Source organism: Carassius gibelio, chromosome B7 (genome assembly GCF_023724105.1).
Source record: "Carassius gibelio isolate Cgi1373 ecotype wild population from Czech Republic chromosome B7, carGib1.2-hapl.c, whole genome shotgun sequence".
In the NCBI taxonomy this organism is placed as follows: domain Eukaryota; kingdom Metazoa; phylum Chordata; class Actinopteri; order Cypriniformes; family Cyprinidae; genus Carassius; species Carassius gibelio.
The window spans coordinates 2,889,107-2,902,050 of record NC_068402.1 but is presented as its reverse complement, the minus strand read 5'-3'; the positions used below and the strand labels follow the sequence as shown (position 1 = coordinate 2,902,050).

The following is a 12,944-nucleotide window of genomic DNA, read 5'->3' as shown; positions in this document are numbered from 1 at the left end:
CGAGGACAGAATGATTTGATTTTGGTCATTGCATGTTCTTCTGTGACCTTCAGACAGATCTCAGGAACCTGAGCAACGTGAAACAGACTCGTATGAAATAACCTCTGTTCAATTTAATTAAAGGGGGATTATTTCAAACAAATGAAATGACTCGGTGCCATTATTCTGGAGCTTTGGAGGCGGACAGATGCAGGAACAATCAAATGAATTGAATTTGTGACACATCTGTTCGGTTTCAAACACAGCGAGTGAACGAGGACCGATGAGATGAAGATGAAGACAACGATTACTGCACAAGCATGCCACAGATGGCAGAACAGCACGCCAGCCACACACCAATATTCATTAATGAAGTGTGTGTGTGTGTGTGTGTGTGTGTGTGACAGTGCTGCCTCACTGCTCACAATCATTCCAGGGCAGTGAACACACACACACACACACACACACACACACACACACACTCATGCATTCAGGCGATCTGTCATCTCTCTCTCTCATCAGCTTCTCTGTTTCTTCAGCTCTGCTCTTTCTCTTTCCTCCATCTTCTTCTTCTTTGTTTTATGATCCTGTCATTTTTACTTTGACATCCATCACTCCATTTTCATTTCTACTGTGGGGAAACCTATTAACATTCACCATCTATACGTCTGTCTGTGTACCTTTTCATCCATCCATCCTAAATAACTGCAACTGGTCAACACACACACACACACACACACACCTGCACATTCACTCGCTGAAATGAGCAAAGGTCAGATACACAACCGCACACTTCTCCATACGGAGAGTTACACAACTTTCTGCAATCACACTCCATCTCGAGGTCAGGCAAACACACACACACACACACACACACTCGTACATGTGTGATGTGACATGGCTCTTCACGATGACAGGCAAACAGACATAATGGACTCAACAAACCAGAAAGACGACAGGAACACACACAGCCTGGTGAAAGATGCTCAAACACTGGTGCATCATGGGAGATCCTTCAGCATGTTTGGGCCACGAGCTGATTTATGAGTTTGCTGTGGTGAATCTGGCTCGTCTACAGTGTGTGTGTGTGTGTGTGTGTGTGTGTGTGTGTGTGTGTGTGTGTGTGTTGAAATACCTGTGTGTTTCTTTGAGAAGGTCATGTGTGCAGCACCGTTGCCGAGACTGTGTTTGTTCCTGACCGTGTGTGTGAGTTTTGTGTGTGTGTTCAGTGGAAGCGTGACTTCTCAGTGTGTATTGTGTGTATCAGTGTGTGTTTGACCCTCTGCAGGCTGCGTTGTGCTGCTGTTGGTCTAACGGTGTCTTGTTAGAATGGAAATGAGAGCGAACAAAGCGAGCCGTGAGCGACGTGAGACGCTTTAGAAAACAAGACACAAATAGTGCACTAGGAAAACTGCTGACTGCAGCACACTAGTGTTTACACCTCACACTATGAGACATATTATCTCTCATAACTCTTCTTTCTATTTTAAATTAAATGTCTCATTAATTATAAAAAATCAATAATATTTAGCAGTTTTGCTGTTATCTGCATCTTTGTTCATTTAGATTTGAATATAATACTGTTTTATATTTGATTGAAATGTTTGGATTCTTGATATTTTACTCATCAGTGTTATTTTATCAATGATTTATTATTAATATAAGCAGGTTACTCTACTTTGCTATAAATTAAATTAAATGTATATTTTATTGAGATATCATGTTGTATTATTGTTATTTTTGTCAATATTACTGGTTTTACTCTGTCTGCACTATCAATATTTATTTAGTTGTATTTGTGTTCTTACTTCTTCAACTAATAGTTTACTCCGTTCACATTTTATTGAACTTTGTTACTATTATGATGTTACTCCATTTGCTCAATTAAATTAAATTAAATGTAGTACATTTTATTGAAATATAATTGCATTATTGTTATTGTATTTATGGAAATATTCCTGGTTTACACTATTTACATTTTCTGCTTTTACTGGTTTACTTTATTTGCACTGTTGATATTTTGTTTTATTCAATATTTTATAATTGCTATATTGTTTTATTTTTAACATATACAATTATAAATTAAAATATAATTTTGTATTGCTGTTGTTTAATTAGATAATATTATTGATCTACTCTGCTTGCACTACGGATATTTATTTGAATGCATATTTTCCTATTGCAGGCTTATTTTAATTCTTCTTATTTAAATATGAGACTCCCAGAGACACAGATATGGGCTGTGTTTCATCTGAAGGGTGTAAATGTGTGTAAATCACGAGTGTGTTTTGTGAGAGAGAACAGAAGATGTGAGAAACAGAAACTGGATCTGAGAACGAGAGGAAGAGGAAGAGGAAGAAAAGAGTGTGAGATGAATCTGATCTGTGCTGCACCTGTCCTCCACAGACTCCATCCATAACCTTCACTTCACTGCAGTTTCATCACAGTGTAGAAAATACTGTGACTATGAGAATATTTACATTGCACAGCGTGTTTTATTATTTATTATTATATAAAATAATGTATTCCTGTATGACATCATCTCGCAGGAAGTGACATCAGTTTGGAGGGAAAGAAACCGCACACACATCAGTGAAGACTATGGATGTGATTAATGATGTTCAACAGTCGATCTGAAAGCATTCTGATTCATCTGATTACTCTGATAACAGAAGACGATTAAAAATACTTGAAGTGGCATCCTCGAGTGAACGATCAAACTATAGTTAATGTAATTGAAGTGTTTTGACCAGCTTCTATTACTAAAAGTCAGTTTATATTGATAGAAGTGCTCCTTTAAAAGATAAAACAAGCACATTTCAGAAGTTGTTCTGTTGTGTGTATTGTAAATCCCACATAAGATCACATACAGTACATCCTGGTTATTCAGCAGTAATAGCTGGTTATTAAATAGATATTTTTTGATTTCTCTGTCATTTTTTGTGCTGCTGAAGCTGATCATGTAGTGCTTTGTCTGCTGATGTGTGTGTGTGTGTGTGTGAGCATCTGGAGAGATTTTTTCAATCTCATGTGATTAGAGACGGCAGGGCTGAAGTCTGAAGACAATCTGTCCTGTTTCAGGAGATTCTGCTACGCTTTAATGAGCAAACGCTGCTGACTAACTGTGTGTGTGTGTGTGTGAGAGAGTCTGATGTCACACTAATGTAGGTCAGCCACTAGTGTGATGATGTCACCTCCTGAGAAATCACCCTCAGCCAATCAGACGAGAGAGATGAGCAGGAAACCAGGCTTGTCTTTTCCAGAGCTCTGGAGCTGCTCACACACACACACACACACACACACACACACTTGCTGCTAATGTACATGACAGAGAGCTTTACTGAATGTGAATGCAACTGTGCAGTCAGAGATACTTGTTGCAAGTAAGATTGCTGTACTTGTGCCAAAAAGATGTGACCACTAACAACACTAGCAAAGATGTCAATTCTGTCATCGCTCACTTACATCACTTTCCCTTTAACGATCATTTATCCAGCACATTTAGTCTAAATCAGCTTTTCCAGCACGGCCCGTGACCTAAAATACCCCCGTGCTCTGGAAACATCACCTCACAGAGAGAAATCCTTATCAGAATCAAAATAAAGCTCGAGCCAAACGTCTGACCGCTGGGCTTCAAACACAAAGCCATTGAAACTGAGAAGTGTTTTCCAGCTCCTGCGGTGTGTGTTTGCATTTGTGCGCTCCTGCGTTTGTTGTGTGTAATTTTAGCCGGGGTTCGCTGTGATCTTTGGCGACGGGTCACATTGTTTTCGGCTTTCTATAGGGCACTTAATTCAGCAGACGCTGTGTGTGACTGAAATAGTGGCACACTGTAAACAGTCTGCAGGATTGTGTCATACACTACATCACAAAGCCACTTTCTGTCTCATTAACTCCAGACTTGTTAACATGAGGCAAAAAGCAGCTTATAAGATTTAAAATGAGTCCCAAAAAAGAACGAGGTCGGCATGAAATCAAGTCTGATTCAGAGGAGAAACAGACAGTCGTATTCTAAGCGAGAGGTGGAGCTGGGGATGGAGGAGGGTAATTAGCTGTTAAACATCATAAAAGCAGCTGATAAGGACAAAATAATGAAGGATAAAAGGACCCAAAGGATAAAAACTGGTCCCTGAAATGTGTTTTTAGTTGAATCATCTATTTCAAGGTGTCAAACACTGCCTTTAAAAGCTCCACTGATTACAAAAGGATGGTGATCATCCGTCTAAAGCTGAGATCATTTGAGCTGATCTTCATGTTTGCTGATTAATGTTCACGTCAGAGCTTCAGCTGTGCTTTCATAAACCCGTCTCACTTCATTCCTGCATTATTTCAGACTCGTTTGATTCTTTTCACTCCTACAAAGCTCATCTGTCGATCACCACTGCTCCAGCAGAGCGCAGACGTCACATTATTGAAATAAAAAGGGCTTCATGTCGACTCGAAATGTGCACCAGCAGCCATTAACGTCGAGTTAATCTCATTGATATGTTCAAGTGTGTTGAAGAACAGCTGGTTTCTGTTATCAGGTTTAGCACGGGTCCACAGACTCTTGTAAGTCGTGGAGAAAAGACACATGGTGGCTGGCAGATGTTGTTTTTCAGCAGAAATCCTGTGGTCAGCTAACTGTTATCTTCTGTAAAGCTTCACGTTGTGCAACAGAGATCTGAACGTCCCATATAGCTGTGTTAAGTGGCTGAGAGACCCTGAATATTTCCCAACATGCTCCTGGGCTGACTGAACCCACTGAACTGAGCTTTACACGTGGCTTAGTGCTTTGGGAGACTTTGCCTGGGCTACAGATGATAGCATTTACCATGATTTGACTACATTAAGAATCTGTGCAATCTGAGAAGAAATATAAATTTAGTGAGTGAGTGATGAGCTTTGTTATTACACCTGGTATCTGTAAAACACTAGGTTCAGTGTAGATTAATGCAATGTGATTTCATCACACGAATCGAGTTTATAACTGTTCTCATTGATCCAGCCATTGTCAAACGTAACACAACTCAGTTTATTTCTTGGTGCAGATCTTTAATAAACAACATCTCTGCCAGAATTACAGTTTCAGTTTGTCAAACTCTATATTCGGTCTCTATGTTTGAATTAAGCACTTGTAAAACTGCAATGTTTTGAGATACTTTTACACCCATAAAATATGTTTGATAGAAATCTACTGATAATAGCTGTTAAAAGCCTGCTAGACCTACTGATGTTTTCAGTTTTTTTTTCTTAATAGAAATAGGCCTCCACATGGTGATTTATTTATTTATCTGTCAGAGAAACGGTTGTGATGAAGTGTCCTTGTACAGAGGTTTTAATTATCCTGTGTGAATATACTCTCCATCAGGATCTAGTGCCTGAGGCGAGCTCGTGATGAGGAGCCTCCACTTCTCCACTCGTTTCTACAAATCACTCGTCGACCCCATTTTACATATCCTGTGTATTTCTGCGAGAAACGAGAGATTAGTGTGTTAATGTCTTCTGACTCGGTCGAATCACACGGAGCTCTTGCTCAAGACTGTGGCGCAGCTGTAACCAGAGGCTTGGAATGCGAACGCGTTTTGTTCCACCGGGCGATTTAACAACGGGAGCGAACCATTGCTGAAAACAGGGGGAGTCGATGTTATAAGAGCGGCCTTCCGTCGACTTTAAGCGTCTGTTTATCGATATATTGATGGGTTCCTGGCATTAATAGATATCTTAACACATGCGCCACACAGCTGATCTGAAAACACCTCAGCACGAGCGATTGGAGCACCATGGTTAATGTTGCGCTCCCCCATCTATAACTCAAGTCGACTTATTTGATTGATGGCTCCATATTTTTTGGAGCCAGACTTTTTTCTGTGGCTCCAGAAAGGACAACAGCGGGGTAATACAGACAGAGAGGAAAAGAGGGAAAGAAAATAACAAACACTGCTGGACAGAAAGTGCGAGCTCAAGAGCACTGGGAGCGTCCCAGGATCAAGTCTGTGACAAACACATTGATAGGCTATTTCACAGACAAAGGATTGGCGACTTTTGCTCATTTTTGCATTTTAGGGAAATTGGGCACGCCGACATCATAATTATTTTGCATAAGAGGTAAGTGCAAGGCGTTATAACAGCCTATATGCATGCAATAATACACTTACACTTGCCTATGTGTCGCATTACTGTTTTTAATGCATGCAACATTGTATTGCCTAAAACTGCAGTTTGTTATGCACAATGGAATACAACGTAGATATTCTTAGACCATAGTAGTAGTACGTATCCGTTTTAAACAACACTCGAGACGTGACCCTAATGTGTTCCAGCGGCTGGAAATCTGTAAACATAAAGCAGCATTAAATCCAGCTTGATATGAATCATGAATGCACATTTCTCCAAGAGTTTTTGGTGGATTTATTGGATGTGAGCGCGCAAACGTTAACACCAGCCAGATTCCAGAATACTAGAGGTATGAATGATGATGGTCTTTGTTCGTGGATTTTGCAGATCTTGCGCAGGAGACATATGTACGTGTTGCATTTTGTTGATGTGAAGTTGAATGTTAAATGCAAAGCGCTGTCTCCAGCCGTGGGCTTCTGCAGAGCTCTGCTCATTTACACGCCGTGACTGGAGGATGTGTGACAATGTCAAAGTGAGGTGAATGGAGCCAAAACAGGGCCACAAATACTTGAAAGAAGAATAGAAGTTTTGCACAAAAAAAAAAAAAAAAAAAAAAAAAAAAAAAATATATATATATATATATATATATATATATATATATATATATATATATATATATATATATATATATATATATATATTTACGCAGCACAATTAATCTCTTATTTACATTGTGTCATCACTGACGCAGTGTTATATTGAGCTGGATACGTGCGGCTCTAGAGATTTGAGGATTTGAACCGAAACACCTTTTATTAGGCTTGAGTTTAAGAAATCAACACACTTGTCTGTGACTGGCTGTATTGCTAAAAGGAGGGGGGGGGGGGGGGGGGTGAAATGCTATTTCATGCATACTGAGTTTTTTACACTGTTAAAGAGTTGGAGTCCCATGCTAAACATGGACAAAGTTTCAAAAATTAAGTTGTATGTTTGAAGGAGTATTTTTGTTCCCTATTTTTGTACTCCTTCCGGTTTGTCACAAGTTTCGGAAAGTTTTTTTCGAGTATGGCTCTGTGTGACGTTAGATGGAGCCGAATTTCCTTATATGGGTCCTAAGGACACTTCTGCCGGAAGAGCGCGCGCTCCCGTATAGCAGAGCACTGAGAGCACAACAGACTTCACTGATCAGAGCGAGAGCGAAATGTCACAAAAGAAGTGTGTTTTTGGTTGCCAGGGCAAGACAACCCTGCACAGATTACCAAAAGAGAAACAGCATTAAGGGACCAGTGGATGGAGTTTATTTTTACAGAGCATCAACGGAGTTGTGCAAGTGTTTGTGTTTGTTCCCTGCATTTCTAAAATGCTTGTTTTACAAACAAGGCCCAGTTTGACGCCGGATTAGCGTATCGTTTATTTCTTAAGGATAATGCAGTCCCAACGAAAAAGGGGCACGATTGTGTGTTGGAACCGCAGGCGGTGAGTAAAACTGCTTAAAATATCTCTGCCTCCTTGTTAGTGCGTCCCCTCCCATGCCGGAGACCCGGGTTCGAGCCCCGCTCGGAGCGAGTCGTTGCTGCTGCTGCTCTCTTTCAGTTTCCGCTCGTTATTCTTTAGCTCCGCCCACATGTCACGCCTCCAGCCGGTCGTGTTTTTCCGGGAAAAATCGGTACAGACTATCTTTCTCTTATGAATATAATAAAACTAAAGACTTTTTGGAGTTATGAAGGATGCAGTACTACTCTATAGGTACTCAAGATTAACAGGAGATTGAGTGAAAACCAGCATTTCACCCCCCCCCCCTTTAACTCTGCACAAACATGTTGAAATAGAAACTGATGCCCCGAGTGCAAACTATAATGCACAGGATAGTTTGCTAAATTTCCAATGAAATGTCATTATTACGGCTTTAACTGAGGGTGCTATTAAATTCATTTGAGGGAATTTAGCACCCCTGTAGAACCGGGCCTGACTCACAACAGTTTAGTTGTTTTGTAGTGCTCTAATTTGATTGGTCCAGACAGACTTTTAGATTCTATCTATCTATCTATCTATCTATCTATCTATCTATCTATCTATCTATCTATCTATCTATCTATCTATCTATCTATCTAACCCATCGATCCCTCCATCCCTCCATCCATCCATCCATCCATCCATCCCTCCATCCATCCATCCGTCCGTCCGTCCGTCCGTCCATCCATCCGTCAGTCCATCCATCCCTCCATCCATCCCTCCATCCATCCATCCATCCCTCCATCCATCCCTCCATCCATCCATCCATCGTGTGGTATGCACACAAACATTGAATATGTGTGTAAGAGTGTAACAGCGAAACCCTGAAGGTGTAATATTCAAAGGTATCACTGCAGTGAGAGTGAGGAGAAGAGTTTGGGTGAATCAGACAGATGAAGAGTGTTTGTGGATCAGCTCCTGGAGTTACAACGCTCTCTCTGTTCCCACGCATCCTCCAACCCTTCAGCTCCAGATAGTTTTGCTCTCTGTGGGTTTCTCTCCCATTCATTCACTCACTCACCTCGCTCTGCCCTCTTTAACTCATGCATCTGAAAGGAAGAGGAGAAATACTGGCTTGTAGGTGGATTTGTAAGAGCAGTATCTTGAGTGGGATTAAATGTTTTGGTATTTGAGATTTGGACTGTTTATTACAGGATAGTCATGATATATTTGAAATATTGTTGTTGACGTAAAATTGACAATCATTGTTAATATCACAGTCATTGTAATGTTCTTTTAATTTTCCTAATTAGACTGGTTGTGTGATCCGTCCTTGTCTTGTGACTGGTGTCTATACGTTTGATAAATGTATGGTAGCTGATTTCGGAAGGCTAGCAATAGCAAGCTAGCTTTGAAAGCAAAAGTTCCCACCATCCCTAGCATCTCTGATATAAACTTAAGGAACATAAAAATATATAAATTTAGAAAGTTTCGGCTCATATCCAATGCTCAGAATGGGGTGGTACACACACCAGCACTTCAAGCACTGTGCATATCAATAAAAAGATTAAATGTCAGTCTGTGGAAAGTATGCGTGTGTGTATGTAAATGCATATTTATATATAACCCAGCCCTATATGAGATATATTATGTAAATTAGTTGTCATGGCTTGTTGTAACCAGTCTTTAATTACTGACTTAATAATGACAGTTTTATGGTGATTTGGCTCCGCCCACATGTTGCTTTTGGCTATAGAGCTGTTCTTATGTGTTTTGCAATGAAAGCAATTACATAAATCATTTTGATGCAGCATTTGCCTGAAAAGACTTTCTTGTTTTGTCTTGCGTCTTGTGGACTTACGTTATGAAACACTGAAGCAGTGGAGAATTGTGGGTAAACTAAAGGTTTACATAAGCGAAGGAGTTGGAGGCGTTTCAGTGATGTCACATCCTCAAGGCCGTGCTCATAGATTATATCTGCATAATAAGATCTGGAGTGTTTCTGTGTCGTGTCCAAATGGTGACGAGCCTCCAGCGTGAAGGTCGTTCCGGTTTAGGGAAGAGAACATCTTGTCTTTCAGTGATGTGGCTCTTTAATGATGCGCTTCAGCTGTGCGAGGATGCTTAATCACCTCGAAAGTTTAATTTGAGTCTTTGTGCTTTGCTGAAAAATCACAAGGACATGCTGAGCCGTAATGAATCAGCAAGTCATTTGATGAAATTCAGTCTGCTGAGATTCACCAAGAGTGAGATTTCTTCATACTGCTGGAGAAAAAGACACGCTTGATACAAAGGGATGGATAGAAAGAAAGAAAGCAGGGATGGGCATTCCAAGCAAAAACAATATTAGAAAATCATTGGGTATTGTTTGATTATTATTTTAAAATTGCACCACTCCCTACAAGAACGCACAAACTAAATGAAAGAGATGGGATTCACACTTTTAATCTGTATGATAAACCTTAACTCAAGCCATATAATTATTGTAAAGTGTTTAAAAATATTAATATAATAAACATAAGCAAATGACGGCATTTAATACCTTAACAGTCCGTCGATTAGCATAAATCAACTGCTCATAAAGCTAGGACATCGCCATTTAAAAAAACTGAATCTCTAAAGGGAATACACACGAGATGGGAGCAAAAATATACTTCAGTATCTTCTGGTGCAATATTGTTGGGTAATTACACTGTACATGAACTGCAGGCGTCGGGGAGCTGTTATTAATATGCAGGGCATCGAAATGTTATGTACTGTAATGTAACAGGCTACTGTTAGCAAGCGGCTAACCATGTCCTTGTAGTGGCTCTGAAGAGTGTGTTATTTGTTTTCTGTGCCTGTTTCTGACTGGGGATTGAAGCACACCTCTGACCCAGTCGGGAGTGTGTGTGATCTGTCGGGAGTGTGTGTGATCTGTCGGGAGTGTGTGTGATCTGTCGGGAGTGTGTGTGACCTGTCAGGAGTGTGTGTGATCTGTCAGAAGTGTGTGTGATCTGTTGGGAGTGTGTGTGATCTGTTGGGAGTGTGTGTGATCTGTCGGGAGTGTGTGTGATCTGTTGGGAGTGTGTGTGATCTGCAGTGTGTGTGATCTGTCGGGAGTGTGTGTGATCTGTTGGGAGTGTGTGTGATCTGCAGTGTGTGTGATCTGCACAGACATCTCCCCGAGTCACTGTAACTGTTGTATGCTACGCACGTCTACTGTGTGCATGTGAGACAATGTGCTCTTCTGTTGTCTTCGACAGCTTTTAGGTGCATTGCGTCAATAATCACACAACCTATTCCCATATTCTATAATTAAATCAACTGAATATAATAGACTATAAAATCCCTAATGCATAGATAGATAGATAGATAGATAGATAGTGGCTGTAGTGAATCCATCAGAGGTGTTCTCTGTGGGAAACACACGAGTAAAGGAGCAGCAACACAACACTGAGCGCTCTGGCATCTTTCCTCATCTCCATGGTGGATCCTGCGGCTCATTCTCTCTTCTTTGTCATCCAAACTTTGAAGTCAAGAGCAAACGGATAAACACACACACACACACACACTGCGAGCTGCAGCTGATGGGAGGAGATTACGTGTTATTAATACTTTCTCATTTCAGGATGTGTTTTTGTTACCAGTGTGTGTGTGTGTGTGTTAGTGAGCCATTAAGTATAACAGTCAACACAGGTGCTCCGTTGTGTGTGCTCGATTCTTCAAATTCATAAGTTATAGTATCTGAAGTAAATAATGTTTTTCTTGAGATCAGAGCGTTTCACACAGATGCTGGTGTAGGTGATGAGGGTTTAAACTCATCTGGTGGAGCTGTGCTGTGTGTCAGTGTCTCACGGCTCTTGCAGAGGTTCAGTTTAGTCAGCGCTGGTTTGAACATTTGAGCTTTTCATCTTTTGGCAGTGCATCACTAAAACAAGCAGAGCATTTTAAAGTGACAGCAGTGGAACCACTTTCAATTATTGAGTCTCAGCAGCAGAGAGATGATGAAAATGTATTTACAGTCTGGAGACTATCTCTTGATAACTCAATCAGAGTTATAGTATGAGCATACTTCTTTGTTTTGAGCTTGTCTACCTTAAAATATATTACTTTTCTGAACATTCCACAGCATTAATGACACATTAAACTTCCTGAAAAACATATTTCCCCACCTCCGGCATCAAATCCCTATCATTATTGGTCATTATTTTAAGATATGCACACATCTCAGCTTGTCTAACAGACATTTCTTCCTGGATGATGGCCATCACCTTCAACTCAACCTTGCCAAGACAGAACTGCTTGTGATTCCAGCAAACCCATCGTTTCATCACAAATTCACCATCCAGTTAGGCACATCAACCATAAACAATTGCAATATGTGTGTGTGCATTGCAATTGTTTAAGTTCAAGCTTATTTAAAAATGATAATAATAATAATTAACCTAAAAATGTATTATATAACAATGTTTACTCTTTTAAATATATATATATATATATATATATATATATATATAATTTGTATTATTTTATTTAACTTTAACTTATTGCATTACCTTTGAGGAGGTACTATACTATTAACTATTTTTTTCAGCATTTCTTCCCTAAAGCAGAGTAAACCCACACAAACATGCATTATTTCGATTGATTGATTGGTTGATTGGTTTATTGATTGGCTGTACACCACGTTAAACTCTAGATTTGACCTCTCTTTACATATGATATTCAATGAAATGATTGCTCGATTGACAGTACGATAACATGGAGATGTGATTGTCAATCTCTGTCGTAATGTTTCTGTATATTTTCCAAACATTGCTTGAGGGTTGTGTTGGTGCTCTGCAGTCATGTCACCTGACATCTTGAGGAAAGTAATCCACACTGATATACAACTGCTGGGCCGAGAATACCGCGGTCACAACATATCCCAGTGTCCTTCATCACAATGCCTAAAAATACAGCTGTAAACATGTCGTGCCCTACAACCAGACTGAAACTCCACCTGCAGATCTCTAGAGAGAGACCTTTGGTACTACTTCCGCATTATTGTAGTGTTTTTTCAGTAAAATATGGAAACATTCTTCAATCAACATGTATTTAGTTGGGAAGGTGTTTCCAGAGGAAGTTTCTGATTCAAGCTTGTTTAACCCTTTGAAGTGTGTTTATTTTCCTGACCCCATTGGCAGATCTTAGTTTTTTTTTTTTAAGCATTAATTAATTTTTCTTTTCTAGAAAACAATGCTTAATATCCTGTCATTTTGGTTCTCAGTACAAAAATGATAGATAGTTCAATATAAAAGAATGATTTATTGTGCATGAACACTTTTATGGTGCAAACTGGATAAACAGAATAATAATAATAATAAAAAAATAAAAATAAAAGCATTACATTCTTTGAAAGAAAAAAAAAACATTTGAGCTTTTGTAAAATCAAG

The 12,944-nt window shown here is 39.7% G+C and overlaps 1 protein-coding gene across 1 annotated transcript in view; it reads left to right on the top strand.

The window, feature by feature from the left end:
* The first annotated feature begins 5,814 nt into the window (after window positions 1-5,814).
* The window catches only part of LOC127962092 (protein NDRG2-like), a 28,894-nt gene continuing 21,764 nt past the window's right edge, over window positions 5,815-12,944 (top strand). The window contains exon 1 of the mRNA XM_052561541.1: window positions 5,815-6,066. The gene's annotated coding sequence lies outside the window, so the exon portion shown is untranslated. The remainder of the gene's footprint in view (window positions 6,067-12,944) is intronic.